Here is a 17,647-nt window from a genome sequence, read left to right as displayed (position 1 = left end):
GATGCATCTCACCTAATGCAGATGGCAGGTGCGATGCATACTGAAAAGCCCTTCTATAGGGTGCGATGGGTGAGAGTAGACAAATGGCAGAGATAGTTTGCAAGGTGGATGATCATGGAATCTTCCAGAAACTTCTCCTGTGACACTTGCCTCTCTGAATTCACCCAGGGATGAGTAAGAGATCATGAAATCTCCATGTGGAACCAAGAAATATCAGAGAAACGACACTAATCAAAAACCCAGAAGCTCACTGACCCACCTACAAACATCTATATATGGATCCCTCATCCTAGAGATCCAGAGGCTAGAATTTTGTATCTTGTAAGGAAGTGTTGTTAGTTTCTCTGTGGAACATCATAGTGTTGGGTGATCTAGCTTTTCATGAGATGAAGAAGGCTTCAATGCTGGGAGGATGGCGCTAGGTCAAACCAATGGGTTGTAATCCTCTCTTCTACTACTTCTGTCAATAAATCCATTTGAGTTTTCCTCCATATTCTTATATATGTTTGAATATTGAATTGATATATGCATTTGTATGGTTAATATATATCTGATCCTATATTGTTTATGATTATAGATCTCTATTCTTTGATGGTATTATGCTGCTTTGACTCTGCAGGTGTTCTTTGAAGCGGGACAAGTGAGGAAGGAGTGGCAAAGGTCTATCAAAGGGGAGAGGAAACAAGCAAGGAGCTAAGCGAAAGATTGAGGTTGGTACTCTTTGCTTCTCTCTCATCTATATCTAATAAAGGAAAACACAAGCGACTTTAGTTTTTTTGTTTCTAAGATAGCTACCTGTCATAGTGGGACTAGCAGCTCTGAATGGACACTAGTTTTCCCGATAACAAAATGGAGACTCCACTGGGGAGCGAATAGCTTGTTTGCTTGTTTCTAGTTTGTTTGCTTTATAAACTACAGACGGAGCCTCAAGTTAAGCCAGCTAGCCTTCGAACTACTTTTGCTATGCAACTACAAAGTAGATAAACGCTGATGTAGTTAATCTCTGGGTTAGTTTATGAATTAAACATCTGACTTATGAACATCCTAAGTGCCCTAGTGGTAGCTCAAGTAACCTCATTAGATCAGCCCCTATGTTTTGTATTTACTAACTATCATTAGCTCAGCCTAAATCCCTGAACTAAGATGCAAACTGTGAGCAAAAACCAAGCCCAGTCTTGTCCCTGGACCATTGCACTATCTCCCTTTGACAGTCTGGATGCATCGCACCTCCCGTGTGTTGTAGGTGAGATGCATCCCTGTTTCCCTGTTTTACAGATGTGATGATCAGATAAGACTGTTTCTGCCTCCAGATTTTGGTTTTTTCTTCATTGTCTTCAGCTTTATTCATGTGTTTTGTTGTCTGTGATCAGTATACCATTATTGAAACTCCCTTCCTTTGCATTATTCAGCCTCCATTGTACAATGAATTGTGAATTTTTTTATGTATTTTTCACCATTTACAGTTCTCCTTTGCAAACAGTAGCTCAATCGAACTATCGTCTTTTGATTTGAAAGTGTTGCAAGTGTCATTTTCAGTCAAAGAAAAGTGTCTTCCTCTTATTGATAGTCGATTACACTTTTGCCATTGTATTTTCTTTGAATTAATAGTATTTCAAGTGTTGAAAGCAATTTTTGAATTCGAAATCGCAAAGTTTCGTCTTACTCTTCCTTTCCTTTCTTGAAAAGAAAATTGTTAGTATTGTCGCTTTGAAAGAAAAATAGTTCAGATCTGTACCTAGCGTTCCTTTTGTCATTCACACATTAAGAAAGCGGAAAACAAATACATGCATGTGCATTTTCATTTAGACTTCTTATGGATATTGATTTAGGATAATGCATCTTAGTGTGTGCTCTCTGCTCTATGTAGAAAGAATTTCACTTCTCTTTCCTTGGTAGCTAGGATTTTCATTGCAAAAAGAGAAATAAACGACTGTTTATCATCTTAGATTGCATATTTAGGAATTGTATATCTACATCATGTGGTGAACCTTAAAGGAAAACTTCTTAAGAAAGATCAACTGCAAAGTAAATTTCAATGAACATAAAAGTGCTTTGGAACCTAACGCACAACATCTAGAAGTCTAGGCTAGAGACGTATTCCAACATCGTAAAGCCTAGTAACTATTGCATTCATCGTAGGTTGGGTGAATCCTCCTCTTTGAGATGACAAGTGCCAGTACGAACTTATGCTCCCACGTACCGTTGAGTATATATTGGGAGACCACAATAGGCTATATCCTTTATCCTTAGGAAGCCGTGTCTACCACCCTATCAATCACAATGCACTGAACACATCATTCGGGAAGATTGACTGCTATACCATAAAAATTATTCTATAGTTTTGTGATTGGTTTGGTAATCCCTCTGTCTAGATTTCCAGAGTAGTCACTTTCGTTGCTTTTCAGACTCCTTAAAAGAAAAGGTCCATCTCAACACTTGTCACTTCAAGCTCATTAAAATTCGAAGGCGACTAGAATCATCTTTAACTTTTTCTCGACTCTTAAAAATTGAAAAAGAAAGTTGTTTCAAAGCATCATAAAATTCATTTAATTCGGAATAACATTTTCCCCTTTTTATTTTGATTTGATCAAGTAATCCACAACCATGGAAGAAATTCAATCAAAACCCCATCATTCGCAGAGACTAACGAGTCAACCCTCTTTGACTCCAGAAATGGAACCATTTAGGGCCAAGCGAACTCATTTAACTGGATCAAAGTCTCCTGGTTTGTTTGAAACTTGTGTTTCAACATCCTCAGAGACTCCAGTTACTCTAACTATTTCTAGTATCCGTGCCTCTACAGAAGAAGTTCCGCAATTACAAAAGGACATTAGAACTTATCCTAGTGTAATGGTAAACACTTCTATTCCTGAACCAACTCCATCTAGGGCTAATTAGGAAGGTGTCACCCCTCCAAAATTTGTCGCTGCAGAGTCTACACCTTCTTCGGCACCAGAAATATTTTACGAACCTGACAGTCTACCTCTTCCACCTGGACTGATTGCTATAGAAGAGATTACGAAGGATCTTCAATCCAGTACCCCATTGCATTTTGGAACTAGGATCCACCTATATCCTTCTACGACAAAAGTTAGTCATCCTTCATCGCAAGTTCCTATAGAATCGCTAGGAAATCTTTTGGATAGACTCGATATGTCTAAACAACCATCGACATCTAGGACTATGTCATCTGACACAGCAGCAGCAGAACCTCCTGCCGCCACTCCGACAATGTTCGTTGGTATACCATCTGTCCCAACTAGCTCTCAACCGCTAGATGAAGTCCACCCAGGGACTATTTCGACAGTATGGTCTGTTCCCGTTTGTTCATCCGGAATAATATCTAGAATTTCTTATGTTGAGTCTCAGCAAATTGATCCTTCGCAACAATATCAATTTGGGAAATCCAGTCTCCAGAGGCCAATCTTTCCTTTGAACACTGGATTGCCGCCATATGGGGGGAAATATGCCCTTTCATTGTTCCCTCCGGGAGAACAACCATATGAGAGTTCACAACAGAATTTGGGTCAAGTTGGAATCACATCCAGTGGTTGGGTGCCAATACTGCCTCAACAGCCAAGAGTTGTATATTCAATGCAACCAAATCTACCTGTGTCGAATATCCCCACTACGCTAGCTATTGTGACAGTGTTGTAAGTACAAGTGTTGTCTGTTGTATGTCAACCTCAAGTCTCTCAGGTCATAATACAATAGCCTCTTGTCTCCATGACACAACCACAATCGCCGATTAGTGGCTCCTTAACTGGAGCAACTCAAGCTCAAACGAGTACTATCACCCCTCATCTTGGTCAAACATCTAGTATTGGACAACAGAAAATGGCTTCACAACCATGCCTGGTGAAATATTAACAACCACAATTCCAACAAGCTTACCGAGCACCTGAGAAACAAAGCTTTGCGGGTAATGGTCAACTGTATATTCAAAATGGTTACCATCATTCATATCATAATGGTTATTCCCATCAACCTTATCAAATTTATCAACATCAAATACATTATGCTGGTATGCAAAGACCCACTGCTCAGGTGATCCCATATTATCCTAGGTATGCTTCGCCAAACTTGAATCAACAGTTTCCTTTCGTAGCAACTTTAGAATTACCAGATCTGAATCGGCTAACAAATGATCCAATTGCTTATTCCCCTTGGTGGCCGGTGATTCCTCATAAACTTCCATCAGATATTCTTAAATTCAAAGGAAATCCGGGTGAAGATCTGTCGAATCATGTGATGACCTTTCATCTGTGGTGTTCGTCCAACACTTTCAATGATGATTCAATTAGGCTTCGCCTTTTCAGTGGATGTTAACTGGTCTGATAGCAAAATGGTACATCGAATTGCCTAGAGCTTCATTTGATAACTTCAATGCCCTTGCCACCACCTTTTTAACCCATTTTCAGTTACCAATAAGGTATGAAACAAGAACAAAGCTTCTTACCAATTTTAAGTAGATGACAACCACTCACATATCTGATCATATTCATGAGTGGCGACATCGTCGTCAAATGGTGAAAACATATGTTCCTGATCAGCTGCTAGCTGAATGGTTTATTAAGTCATTATTACCTTCTATTATGGAAGATGTGGCTAAAGGGGGGGTTGTCACTAAAGAGCAAGTCATCGCTCGTGCGCAATATCTAGAGTTGATCTATACTCAGTCTGGCACGCTCTATGACAAAATCCTTGATGCTCCTAGACCAGAGTTTTCCATTCCTCCTCCTCCTAAATCAAACAAAGACTCTCATGCCGGTGATGGCGTGATAGGCACGACAAGCACGAAAACCGCAAAGGCTACATCTAAGAAAGCCCGCATGGTTTCCGGTCAAAATGCAAATGAAGAACTTCTTGCCTCAGAGGTTAATGCCATGTCGACCAACAAGGGCAAAGAACTGAAGCAACCAGGGGGGCATGAAGAAAAAGAAAGGCAAAAAGAAGAAACATGATGATTCGTCTCCTGAAAAATCTTCTGAAAACCCTTATGGGCAAAAGAAACCTGGTCAGCCATGTCTCATATGCGATGAAGACCATTGGACGAGAAATTGTCCGCATAAAGCTGAGATTAAGAAATTCTTTAAGAACTCAAAAACCTCAGTGGTATTGACTGACCTGTTTCCAAACCCAGAAACCAATCTAGTTACTAGTGACAATGATTCCCCATCCCAAGTGCTTATGTTGTCCATTTCGAAACAGAAAAATGATGCTTTGATATCGACAAGGAATAAAGATAACGAGAATCCACAACTATCAAAAAACAAGGCTACTGATCAACCTAGTAGTTCGACAACAACTTCGACAGAAGTTGGGCCACCCATCAATCCTGAACTAACGATAAAGCCGCCAAAAGGAGTAGTACACAAATCGACATTTAATCCTCGTGCCAGAGCAGCATAGAATTATAATATAGTAGAGCGCCTGGCCCAATCACCATCTGCTATGTCGACACTTGAAGTACTGCAAAATTTCCCCTCCCAAAAGCAGGCTCTATTATCAGCAATAGGTGGGATTAACCCAGCAGATTCCAATCTTGTGGCCTTTAATCATAAAGGATATGAACCTCAGTTACCAACTCAACTCGCTTTCCTCATTCAAGTGAAATCCCTCAACAAAACTGTTCATTGAACAATTATTGATGAGGGGGCATCTACATGTATTATGTCAATGAGTTGCTAGAAAACTTTAGTCTCACCACCCTTGTCACGATCATCAACGACGTTAAAAGCATTCGACGGACGAACATACACCCTATACAGGATTTTAAGTAATTTGCAAGTTGAACTGGGGGGAAAAACGGTAGAAATTGATGTTGAAGTTATCGATGGAAACCTCGATTACAACATCCTACTGGGAAGGCCCTGGGTTTATGCTATGGCTATTGTTGTGTCAACATACTTCAGAAATATTGCATTTCCTTTTCAAGGAGGAATTACAATCGTTGACCAACAAACCTTTCTCCCCAATAGTTCACAAGTTACGGGAAGCATCCCAATGATCCATGGAAGCTCTCAATCACTTCAAAATATCAGAGTAGGCTTGCTAAAATACTCTACATTTATGGGTACTTTTGCCTTACCACCTCCAAACAATCCAGCGAAAGTGGCCGCGGTGGGAACCTGCAATATGGTATCTTCTATTCAGAGGATTTCCGAACATGATGTTAGCATGGATCATTGCCAGGTATTGCCACCAACCCCCATAGAAATATTGTAGCAATCAATGTTCTCAGCTTGGGCGACAAACCCAAATCAACGCTCACCGAGCGTTTGGGTAGATAGGTCTATGGAATATGGTACCTCTTTAGATCCTTGGTTGCATGTACATTCTACAGACGAAGGAATCGTTCAGTCAATGATGATAGGATAGGCACCATGGGAAGATTACCACCATCGTTCCCATTTTCTGGATTACAACAAAGATTGTTCCCGCAACCTTAATCATCCCTCAGTTTTTGATTTCCTATCAAATACTGTAAATACAGTTGATTCTGAGCGAAATCTGTCCAATATTGAAGAAATTATCGCCATAAATATCTCGATTAAACCAGATGTTGTAGAGAATATTCATGTCGGAAAATCTTTTTCTTCATCAGAACTAGAAGTATATTACACTATCTTTCATGAGTTCAAAGATGTCTTTGCATGGTCATATGAAGAAATGCCAGGCATTGACTCGAGCATAGTTGAACACGAAATCAAGATGTATCCAAATGTCAAATAGTACGACAACGGCTTCAGCAGGTGCACCCAAAGAAAGCCACTGCCATTAAGGTAGAAGTTGAAAAACTTTTACATGCTGGTTTCATTTACCTAGTTCCTCTAACTGATTGGGTATCAAATATTGTTCCTGTGATGAAAAAGCAAGGAACAATTAGAGTGTGCATCGATTATAGGGATTTAAATCAAGCTTGTCCAAAGGACAGCTACCCTACACCCTTCATCGACCAATTACCAAATAATTGATGAATGCGCCGGATGCAAAATCTTTTCATTTATGGATTTTTTTTCTGAGTATAATCAAATAAATATCCGCCCACAGGACCAGTCAAAGACTGCATTTATTTGTCTTTGGGGAACATTCGCGTACCGTAAGCTACCTTTCTATTTAAACAATGCAGGGGTAACCTTTCAGAGGGCAATGAATTATTCCTTCCATGACATCAAGAACATCATTCAACCATATCTCGATGATCTTTTGGCTCATTCGCGAAAGCGGACCGATCATCCGCAACATTTGAGAGCTATATTTCTACATTGCTGACACTACAAGATATGACTCAATCCGCACAAGTGTGTGTTTTGTGTTAGTTCTGGTCGTTTACTTGGCTTTGTGATTTCAAAGGACGGGATTCGTCTCAACCCATGTAAGGTTCAGGAAATCATCAATATGCCTTCACCTTCAAATTTGCTTCAGATTCAGAAACTCCAAGGGAAAGCAAAATTTCTGAGGAGGTTCATTCCAAATTACGCCAAACTCGCTAAAGGTTACACACGTTTTTTCAAAAAAGAAGTGCCCTTTAACTATGATCAGGTTGTTCAAGCTTCCTTTGATGCTCTAAAGGAATCCCTAATAAAAGCATCATTAATGTATGCTCCTGACTATCAATAGGACTTTAACCTATATCTAGCCGCAGCAGATACAACCATCGTAATGGTTTTAGTTCAAGAAGAGAATGGAGTTGGACATCCTGTCTATTTTTTAAGTCGAAACTTAAATGATATAGAAATCAAGTACTCCTATGTCGAAAAGATAGCTCTTGCAGCTGTTCAAGCAGTACAGAGATTTCAACACTATATCCTCTTTCGCAAAACTACCATTTTGTCAAATTGCAACCCAGTGACTTACATTCTGTTGCGTAAGTTGCTTGGGGGAAAATATTCGAAATGGATAGCTATTTTGCAAGAGTTTGATCTAGAATTTGTAAAATCCAAATCAAAGAAATCTCTAGTTTTCGCAGAGTTACTATGCGACTTCCCATAGTCATCCAACGATTCAACATCCAAAGCATCAATCATGGATGAATCTTTGTTTCTGATATTGTCGAGCGATTCGTGGTATGGAGATATAATCATCTATCTCCAAGCCCAAACATATAGGCCTAATACCTCTTGCTCAGAAAAACGACGTACTTGATACCAAGAAAAAGACTACATGATCGTCGGTGATACACTTTACCATCGTGGTATCAATACAGTTCTGTGAAGGTGCCTCACCCATGTTGAGGCCGAAAAAGTCCTGAATGATTGTCATTTAGGAGCGTGTGGGGGGCATCAATCTGGTTATGCTACGGCACAAAATATTTTACGAGCAGGTTACTTCTAGCCAACAATGTTCAAAGATTGCATAACTGCAGTTAGAAGTTTCCTTGCTTGTCAAATATTTGACCACAAAAACAGAATACCACCCGCACCTCTGCACCCAGTAGTTGTTGTTGGGTCATTCACCAAATGGGGCATAGATTTCATGACATGTAACCCCACCTCGGCCGGGGGGCATGGGTACATCATAGTCACAGTTGACTATTTTATGAAATGGGTCGAGGCGATGCCTACATTAAACAACGACGATGAAACGACTGCTCTTTTCTTTTTCAATCATGTAGTCTCCAGATTCGGTGTTCCACAAGCTATAGTCATAGATCATGGATCACATTTCTGTAATCACATGATGGTTGAATTGGCTGCCAAATTAGGACTGTCCCACGACAGCTCTACTCTATATTATCCGCAAGCTAACGGGCAAGTTGAGGCGATCAACAAAGTCCTGAAAAGCATACTGCAAAGGATGATTGGAGCCCATAAATGGAGTTGGCACGTAATCCTGTACTCAGCCTTGTGGGAATATCGGACATCGGTAAGAAATGCAACCGGATTTACACCCTTTCAGCTGGTGTATGACCTAGAAGTGGTCTTACCAGTTCAGTGCGAAATTTCATCTCTTAAGCTCGCAGTCGACCTTCTCCCCAAAACTTTAGAGGAAGAGGCTCGTTTCTTGGAATTAATCCAACTGGATGAAACCCATCGTGATGCTGCCTTGGCTAATGAAGCGCATAAGAAACGAGTCAAGGTGCAATTTAACAAGAATGTCAAACCCCGTGTCTTCTCAGAAGGTGACCTGGTCTTACTTTACGATCAGGAATCCGATAAATTGGGAGCAGGTAAGTTCCAGTCTTTGTGGATGGGTCCCTATATTGTTAAGCGTGTATTAGAAAAAGGAGCCTATGAGCTAGTAGATTACGATGGGATTCCACTGTCGCAACCCCAAAACAGGTTGTACCTTAAGCGTTACTATGCTTGACTAAGCGTAGTAATCTCTTCATATGATTTTGTTACATTTTTATTTTCGTTAAGAGTGATTGTTTTGGTTAGGTAATCCACTTTTACATTTGTTGCAAATTTCAAACCTATTGGAATCATTTGTTGGATACACCGACAGAGCTAGTCGTAGTACGCAAAACCTATCTTCTATAGCCTAGGCCATCTTTGATCCAAACGACGAGCTAGTGAGTTTCAGAGGGGTATGTATTGGTCAGTCGATGAACAACATCATTGAATATAGCGTGTTGATAGAGCTCCTCTCTGATGCCATCGTGCATGGCATACACCGACTTGTCATCAGGCTAGACTCACAACTTGTCATTCTACAGCTTATCGACATCTATTCCATTCAGAATCCAGCTATCTATTGTATGTTCCTAAGGGTCAAGATTTTGGAAAGGTGGTTTGATTCTATTCAATATCAACACATTTCTAGAAACTTAAACACATTAACTGATTCATTAGAAAATTATGTGTTAGATAGACATTTGCAACATTTATAAAAGAAAAGCATTTCATCAACATTTGCATCAGGATCATATAACTTAACCAAAATAAAGCTCCGAAAATAAAAAATATATATAACTGTTTATAGTTTTTTACATAATGTTCTGTGTCTAGGACAAAATCAGTCATACGACCCAAAAACTCAAAAATGCAAGGAAGCACCCTAGACTAATGGTGCTGGTGATAACAAGTCACTGCCTATGCAATCATGCGTAAGAGCCTAGTCCATCGGCTCGGCATGCCAGTGGTATGGCACTGTAATCTCAGAGGTAACTCGTCGGTCCTCACATCTAGAATACTGAGGGTGAGGCCCTCGATCTGATCCTGCAATACTGCAAGGGTCTTGGCTACATCCAGATCACGAAGGACAGCCCTCCCTACAACCTCTCCTACTGGAATGGCAGCTGCTACCCTCGGGTGCACTGCTGGTCACACTGGTCCAATATATGAACGAACACATGAGTTTTTATTAGTTTTGATAAACATTTAAAAAGCACAATAACATTATAAAAGTAATAAATAGAGACATGGTCAAAGATTTTTACCTATGACATCCCACTGCTCGCCGGCTGGTAGCACCAAATCTGGGTCAAACCGGAAATCCATCCTGGCATATGGATACTCAGCATAAACCATCTGCCGATGGTTGAACCACTCGAAGAAGGCATCAGAGAATGAAACCTACGATTGACCAGAATGTTTGGCCATAAGTTCAACCCATCTCTGCATCCGTGGCTTAGTTGGTGGTCACAGACCAAGTGAAATGTACCGTGGCTACATCAGTGGGATCTTCTCCAAGGAAAAATTAGTCAGAATAGAACCATAACCAAAGTTCTTGGATCTTCTGTTTTTCACCTTGGTAAGTTGTTCTTTTATCACCGAAAATACTGCATCACACCAGTTGAAAACCTTTGGTTCAAAGCATTCCAAGGCATACTGCATATAGGACCTGTTGGCCAAGTGAAGAGGCGCACTGCCAGCCAATCTAGCAAAGGTAAATAATATAGTCCTCAAGGACCGGTCAGTGAAGCCTCTAATATTGATTTTTCTATCCCTGCTTGGCTGAGATCCATCTCTACAGTATCGACGAATATAATCCCTCACGGATTCGCCCCCACGGGCGAAACCTGATAGTGAGAGAAGGGCACCACGCCTCGATAAACCAGTCAAGAAGTAGATATCCTCAATAATCAAAGCGATGTATTTACCTCTAATCTGGAACACTTGGTTGGTAGGATCCCATGCATTGAGGAAATATTGCAACAAGTTGATTTGTTGCCTCATGCTAGATATGCAGAAGAACTTGAGCAAACCACAGTTCCACAATGCAATTACCGTACTCGGATAATGTAAGGCAACCATGTCCTCTTCTTCATGCTCACATTCATGCCATGTAACGACCATCTTGCTCTGATGAATCTCTGAAAATCAAACAAGAGAAGAATTAGGATCCTGATTTGGCAAAAAACAGGAAAAATTTCCATATAAAATCAATGCAAAAAATTTCCTCCCTGCGCCCATCACACCCTAGTTGTGTATTGGATGAGATGCATATTGACTGGCCAATGGCCAGCCTAGTATGCATTACACCTTTCGATGTATACTAGGTGCGATGGGGAGAGAATGACTTGTTAAAACCCCAGAGGCCCAGAAAAGCAGGAAAACATGCTCAGAATTCAGAAAGGAAATAATGCAATTGAAGAGCTCAGGTTTAGCTCCTACATGGTCCAGAAGGTGCCGATAATTGTCCACAGAATCTCCTGGAATCAACTGATGAAAATCGAGGGGGAAAAGCACCTCCAAAGCTCCAACAATCCCAAATTCGAATGAAATGGTAAAATGAGGGGTAAAAACTACTTTTAAGTTACTTTTCACATAATTCAAGTAAGGTATTAGTTTTTTAACTCATTATTCAAGCATGTATTCTCATTTCTAATCAGTTTGATGGAGCAATTGAATAGGTAGTACGACCGTCAAGAGAACATAGTGTTAACGGTGAATCGAACATCTCTGACCATTATCACGAGCAGTTTTACGTGAAGTTCAAGCTCGTTAAAAAATAAACCTAGCAATGAGCATATGTTCTACCAGAGTTTAAGCTCATTAAAAAATGAACCCATCTTTAGTAAATAACTATTACGACTGCATTATTATCAGCTTTTGAACCTTGGTCGTGTTCTTACCATCACCTTCACTCTTTTTTAGCCGATCATACGCTTCCATTTGATTGTTTACCCCTTTTTGAGGAACAGCTGCAACGAGTGATTCTATTAGCCACCTTATCTACACTGCCATGATTGAAAAGTTCCAAACCTTACCTGGAACTAGTTGCTATCCGAAAATATCACTCGTTCCTCAAAACATGAGTCTCCTTTAAGCTCTTTTCATCTAACTCATAAAATATGAAAAGATTATTGAGCAATTGGCCTCTCCAACTCGCTAAAGTGATTGGAAGTGCCATCCCTCCTCTAGATTTTAATATTTTTGGACCTGAGGGATCATTGCACAAAAATATCGAGTGCTTGTCTTGTTCGGCTCATTAAAACTATCGAAAAGTCATCCCTTTCGTATTATTTTATACTTTTTCGGACTTAAGATATGATATTACGAAAAAGGATTACTGGAGTTTCCTTTCCATCTCTTTTCAGACTCTCTAAAATTGAAAAGGACCGAGTTTTCTTTGTCATTAAACTCGTTAAAACAATAGCGACAAACTTGTCCATGTAGACAAGAGCGAGTTTCATTGTCACTAGGCTTGTTAAAACATAGCGACGGGTTTGCCCGAAGGGAAAATTATAGAACAAGCATATGTTATCCTCCTCAAGATTGACAAAAATAAAGAGGTATTGGTCAGAAATGACTGGGGAAAAATTGGGGAAGAAAACTTGAAGAAACTTTATTGGTAGTAGGTCGCTCTTGAACATGACACTTTCACTCGATCAGCATGATTGAGTCGGGTTGGGTTATTCCATTCACGGGTCATATCACCATTGGTCCTTTGTACCATCCATTTTTCGGGTTAACACTACCAATCCATTTCAGTGTCACTGATATGTTCAAGAGAAGTAGCTCCGAGAATTCACTAACCCAGCTTATGTCTCATCCGCTGCAATACCTTCACGCTTCATTCTTTCATGACCACCACCCTGAACCTTGTATCATCAGATCATTTTCACCTCCACAAAATCATTTGCTCTGTTTCATGTCATAGATGTGGGATTCATTAAGGCCCTCCTACGACGAGTTACTTCTTGTCGACACCAGCTCATTATCCAAGAAGTTGACTTAGGAACAACCCTTTCAGTACTTTGAAGCTTGCGTGCCTCAATGGAAAGTTTCTCACTTCCGGCGACAGGTTTACATCAATGGCCTTCGACTAGAAGATTTTATGTGGTGTTCGACATCGACTCATTTATTCGGACCACGTGAATTGCACTGCCATACCTTGAGGGTCATCATCATTATCAGTGATTCCTCTCACACCTGTTAACAGCTTACATCATTGGCTGGTAATCAGGTGATGTCTTTCCATGTTCGACTTCAGAACATCTTTTCACATGGATCGACTTGTACCTCGAGCGAAGATTGAATGAGTTTGAAGACCCTGGATCTAGTTTCATCCATCTGGGCTGTGATATATTCAGGAAAATAAAGACATCAAATGTACATCATAGCTGCACAGATAATCATCCAAACCAAAAGATGATGGCTCTACTAGAATCATCAGACGGTTATTTGTCATATGTACATGAAAATGAATTTATAAAGCTGAGCATGGGAATTCCCACCTTAGCTAGATCATGAAAATATTATGAAGATAATGTCTTGTATTGTAACTTATTATAGGTCACCTTTCAGTTCGAAAAACCTTGGATCCTCATGATAAAGCATTTCACCTGACATCAGAAGATTTACGACCTCATGCTTTAGGGGGAAAATGTTATAGACATATTTGGGCACTGCAACCCCAATCTCATATGTCCATAAACCAAGGGCTTCTAAGCCCCTAAAAATGGTGTTCCATACCCTAAAGGAGAAAGTTCAACTGATTACATCATCTCCCAGAAGTTCTCCCTGAAAAACTACTCAGAACTGGTCAAAACTGGACCATCTCACTTGCTCCATGGTCAGGGTGTGATGCATCTCACCTAATGCACACAGGGGGTGTGATGCATACTGAAAGGCCCTTCTATAGGGTGCTACGAGCGAGAGTAGACAAATGGCAGAGACAGTTTGCAAGGTGGATGATCATGGAATCTTCTAGAAACTTCTCCTGTGACACTTGCCTCTCTGAATTCGCCCAGGGATGAGTAAGAGATCATGAAATCTCCAAGTGGAACCAAGAACTATTAGAGAAATGACACTAATCAAAAACCCAGAAGCTGACTCACCCACCTACAAACATCTATATATGGATCCCTCATCCTAGAGATCCAGAGGCTGGAATTTTGTATCTTGTAAGGAAGTGCTGTTGGTTTCTCTGTGGAACATCATAGTGTTGGGTGATCTAGCTTTTCATGAGGTGAAGAGGGCTTTCATGCTGGGAGGATGGTGCTGAGTCAGACCAATGGGTTGTAATCCTCTCTTCTACTACTTCTATCAATAAAGCTATTTGAGTTTTCCTCCATATTCTTGTATATCTTTGAATCTTGAATTGATATATGCATTTGTATGGTTAATATATATCTGATCCTATATTTTTTATGATTATAGATCTCTATGCTTTGATGGTATTATGCTGCTTTGACTCTACAGGTGTTCTTTGAAGCGAGACAAGTGAGGAAGGAGTGGAAAAGGTCTATCAAAGGGGAGAGGAAACAAGAAAGGAGCCAAGCGAAAGACTGAGGTTGGTACTCTCTACTTCTCTCTAATCTATATCTCATAAAGGAAAACACAAGTGAGTTTAGTTTGTTTGTTTCTAAGATAGCTACCCGTCTTAGTGGGACTAGCAGCTCTGAATGGACACTAGTTTTCCCGATAACAGGATGCAAGGACAATCTCGATTATAGTGGTTTCCTTTGCAAATGACACATGGAGATTTGGGTTTGGAAGGTGCAGTGTGTGGATTGTCGCCAGACAATGCATGGTTTCCCCCTTGTGCAACTGGCTTCTTCTTCTTCTTCTCCTTCCCTTTCTTCTTCTTCTCAGCTACTTGGTTTTTAGTATCACTAGTTTCACCAAACGAAGAGGAAGAAGGAGAGGGAGAAAAAAATGAAGTAGAAGGTGGGGGAGCAACTCTAGTATCATCTGGTTATTGATTTGATTGGTGAGGAATTACAGTGTTTTGAATGACCGAGGTCAAGAATAGCCATACTGGCAAGCCAATTATGAGTCCTAGAAGGGACAATGTAGCCATATAAGGAGCACTAATATATCCCCAAGAGGAGAAAGGAATAGGATTTTCCCCAAGGGGAAATCCTTGATTGGTGGATTCCATTATTTCAACCTAAGATCAACGAAGGAACAGGGATGTAATTCCAATTTAAATGAATTTTATGATGCTTTGACACAACTTGCTTTTTAAATTTTTAAGAGTCGCGAAAAAGCTAAAGGTGACTCTAGTCGCCTTCGATTTTTAATGATCCTAAAGTGACAAGTGCTCAGAAGGACCTTTTCTTTTATGGAGTCAAAAAGGAACGAAAGTGACTACTCTGGAAATCTAGATAGAGGGATTACCAAACTAATCGCAAAACTACAATATACACCTTGGTGGTAAATTTAAGAGAAGTTATCGAGGACTTTACATACTACAGTCAATCTTCCCAAATGGTGTGTTTAGTGCATTGCGATTGCTAGGGTGGCAGACACGGCTTCTTAAGGATAAAGGATATCAGCCTATTGTGGTCTCCCAATTTATACTCCATGGTACATGGGAGCACAAGTCCGTACTAGCACTTGTCGTATTAAAGACGAGGAATCACCCAACCTACGATAAAAATGATAGTTACTAGGCTTTACGATGCCAGAATACGTCTCTAGCCTAGACTTCTAGATGTTTTGTGTTAGGTTCCAAAGCGTTTTTATGTTCATTGAGGTTTATTTTAGAGTTGATCTTTCTTAATAAGTTTGCCTTTCAAGGTTCACCGTGTGATGTAGATGTACAATTCCTAAATATGCAATCTAAATGATAAATAGTCGTTTGTTTTCTTTTAGCAATGAAAATCCTAGCTACTAAGGAAGGAAGAGTAAGATTCTTTCAATGGAGAGCAAAGAGCACACACTAAATGCACTTTTCCTAAATCAATTTCCGCATGCAGTCTAAATGCAAATGCACATGCATGTATTTGTTTTTCCATTTCCTTAATGTGAGAATGCCAAAAAGAAAACTTAGTATAGATACGTACTACTTTTCTTCAAAGTGACACTTTGGCAATTTCTCTTCAAAAACGAAAGGAAGACTAATATGAAACTTTCAATTTCGAATGGAAAACTGCTTTCGACACTTCAAATAATTGACAATTCAAATCAAATACAATAGCAAAAACACAATCAAATATCTAAAAGAGGAAGACTTTACGACACTCTTTTTCTTTACTGAAAACGATAGTTACGACACTTTCGAATCAAAAGACGACATTTCAATTAAGCTATTTTTTGCAAAGGAGGACTGTAAATGACGAAAAAGACATAAAAACATTTGAAATTCCCCTTTCAATGTGTTGAAGCCCCGAAAATCGGGTCAACAACAAGGAGGATACCCACCCGGTCCGGATCTTGGTTGGCAGCTCCTTATCCGTTTGGTATAGCGGGTCTGACTGGGGATAACGGGACCAGTTTCCCAATCTAAGGGGTGTGTGCGTGTGTAGAGTTGGTGATGCTGATCTAGGAGTATTTAAAGCTAATTTATTTCAAACTTCTAAACTAACTCTATGCTACTGTAATCTAATAGGAAACAACACATCTAATCTATGCTAACCCGGGGTGTATTTCTTCTATTATGTGATCTAAAGAGATTTCGAACAATAACTGGTAATAAAGATCATTCAGCTATCATAAGAATAGAAATCATTTAAGATAAACCACTTTGCATAAAAAGTTAAGCAAAACAGTTGTGAATAGCATATCGCATAATAAGTTATTCATATATCAAACACAAATAAATGACTCCACCGTACAGAAGTGCCAAATGGTAACCCACACGTTCATGCATTAACATATAAACAACTGAAAACTGTATATCACTTTAAGAATATGAGCAGAAATGGTCAAGAGATAAAAGTACCATTTATGACTGGTTCCACTCATAAGCTTCAAGCAAAAACGATTTATCTCTACTTGTTCTAACATCTACTAAGAGTACAGAAGTGCAACATCAGTAGCAGACATCAAATGCAAACATTGATAAATCTCGATCCATCCATTCATCAAAACCTCCTCTGAGGGTGCAGAAGTGCATGTTACGAGGACAAGTTTTTGACAAATTTCTGGACCGTTCTCTAAATGCAGGAGAAGGGTTAAAATACTACTTCCTAATTCTAATAACAGTATTTTACAAAATTTAGGATACAGTTAAAGTTGCAAGTGTTCATCATCGGCTTGAGGAGAGTCGGCTAACTGACTTCTACGCTGAGTTGGGCTGCGAAAACAACATCTACGAGAGATGGCACTACTTTTTCGGCCGCGTTTGTGATGCATTTCACCGTCATCCATTTACTGTGTGGTTTGACCAAGTATGTCCAGTAACATTCCCAATCCAACCTGTTTAATGCTTGGATTGCATTTCCCTTTGCCAATGCTTTCTGCTTCCATTCTGCTTCCAGTTGTAATTTATTCGGTAGGTACCCCGAGGTGGTCTCTGCGATTAAATT

The sequence above is a fragment of the Pinus tabuliformis genome, chromosome 7 (genome assembly GCF_031772625.1).
Source record: "Pinus tabuliformis cultivar Carrire ecotype Pingquan chromosome 7, CPIR1, whole genome shotgun sequence".
NCBI lineage: Eukaryota > Viridiplantae > Streptophyta > Pinopsida > Pinales > Pinaceae > Pinus > Pinus tabuliformis.
This window is presented reverse-complemented; position numbering follows the sequence as displayed.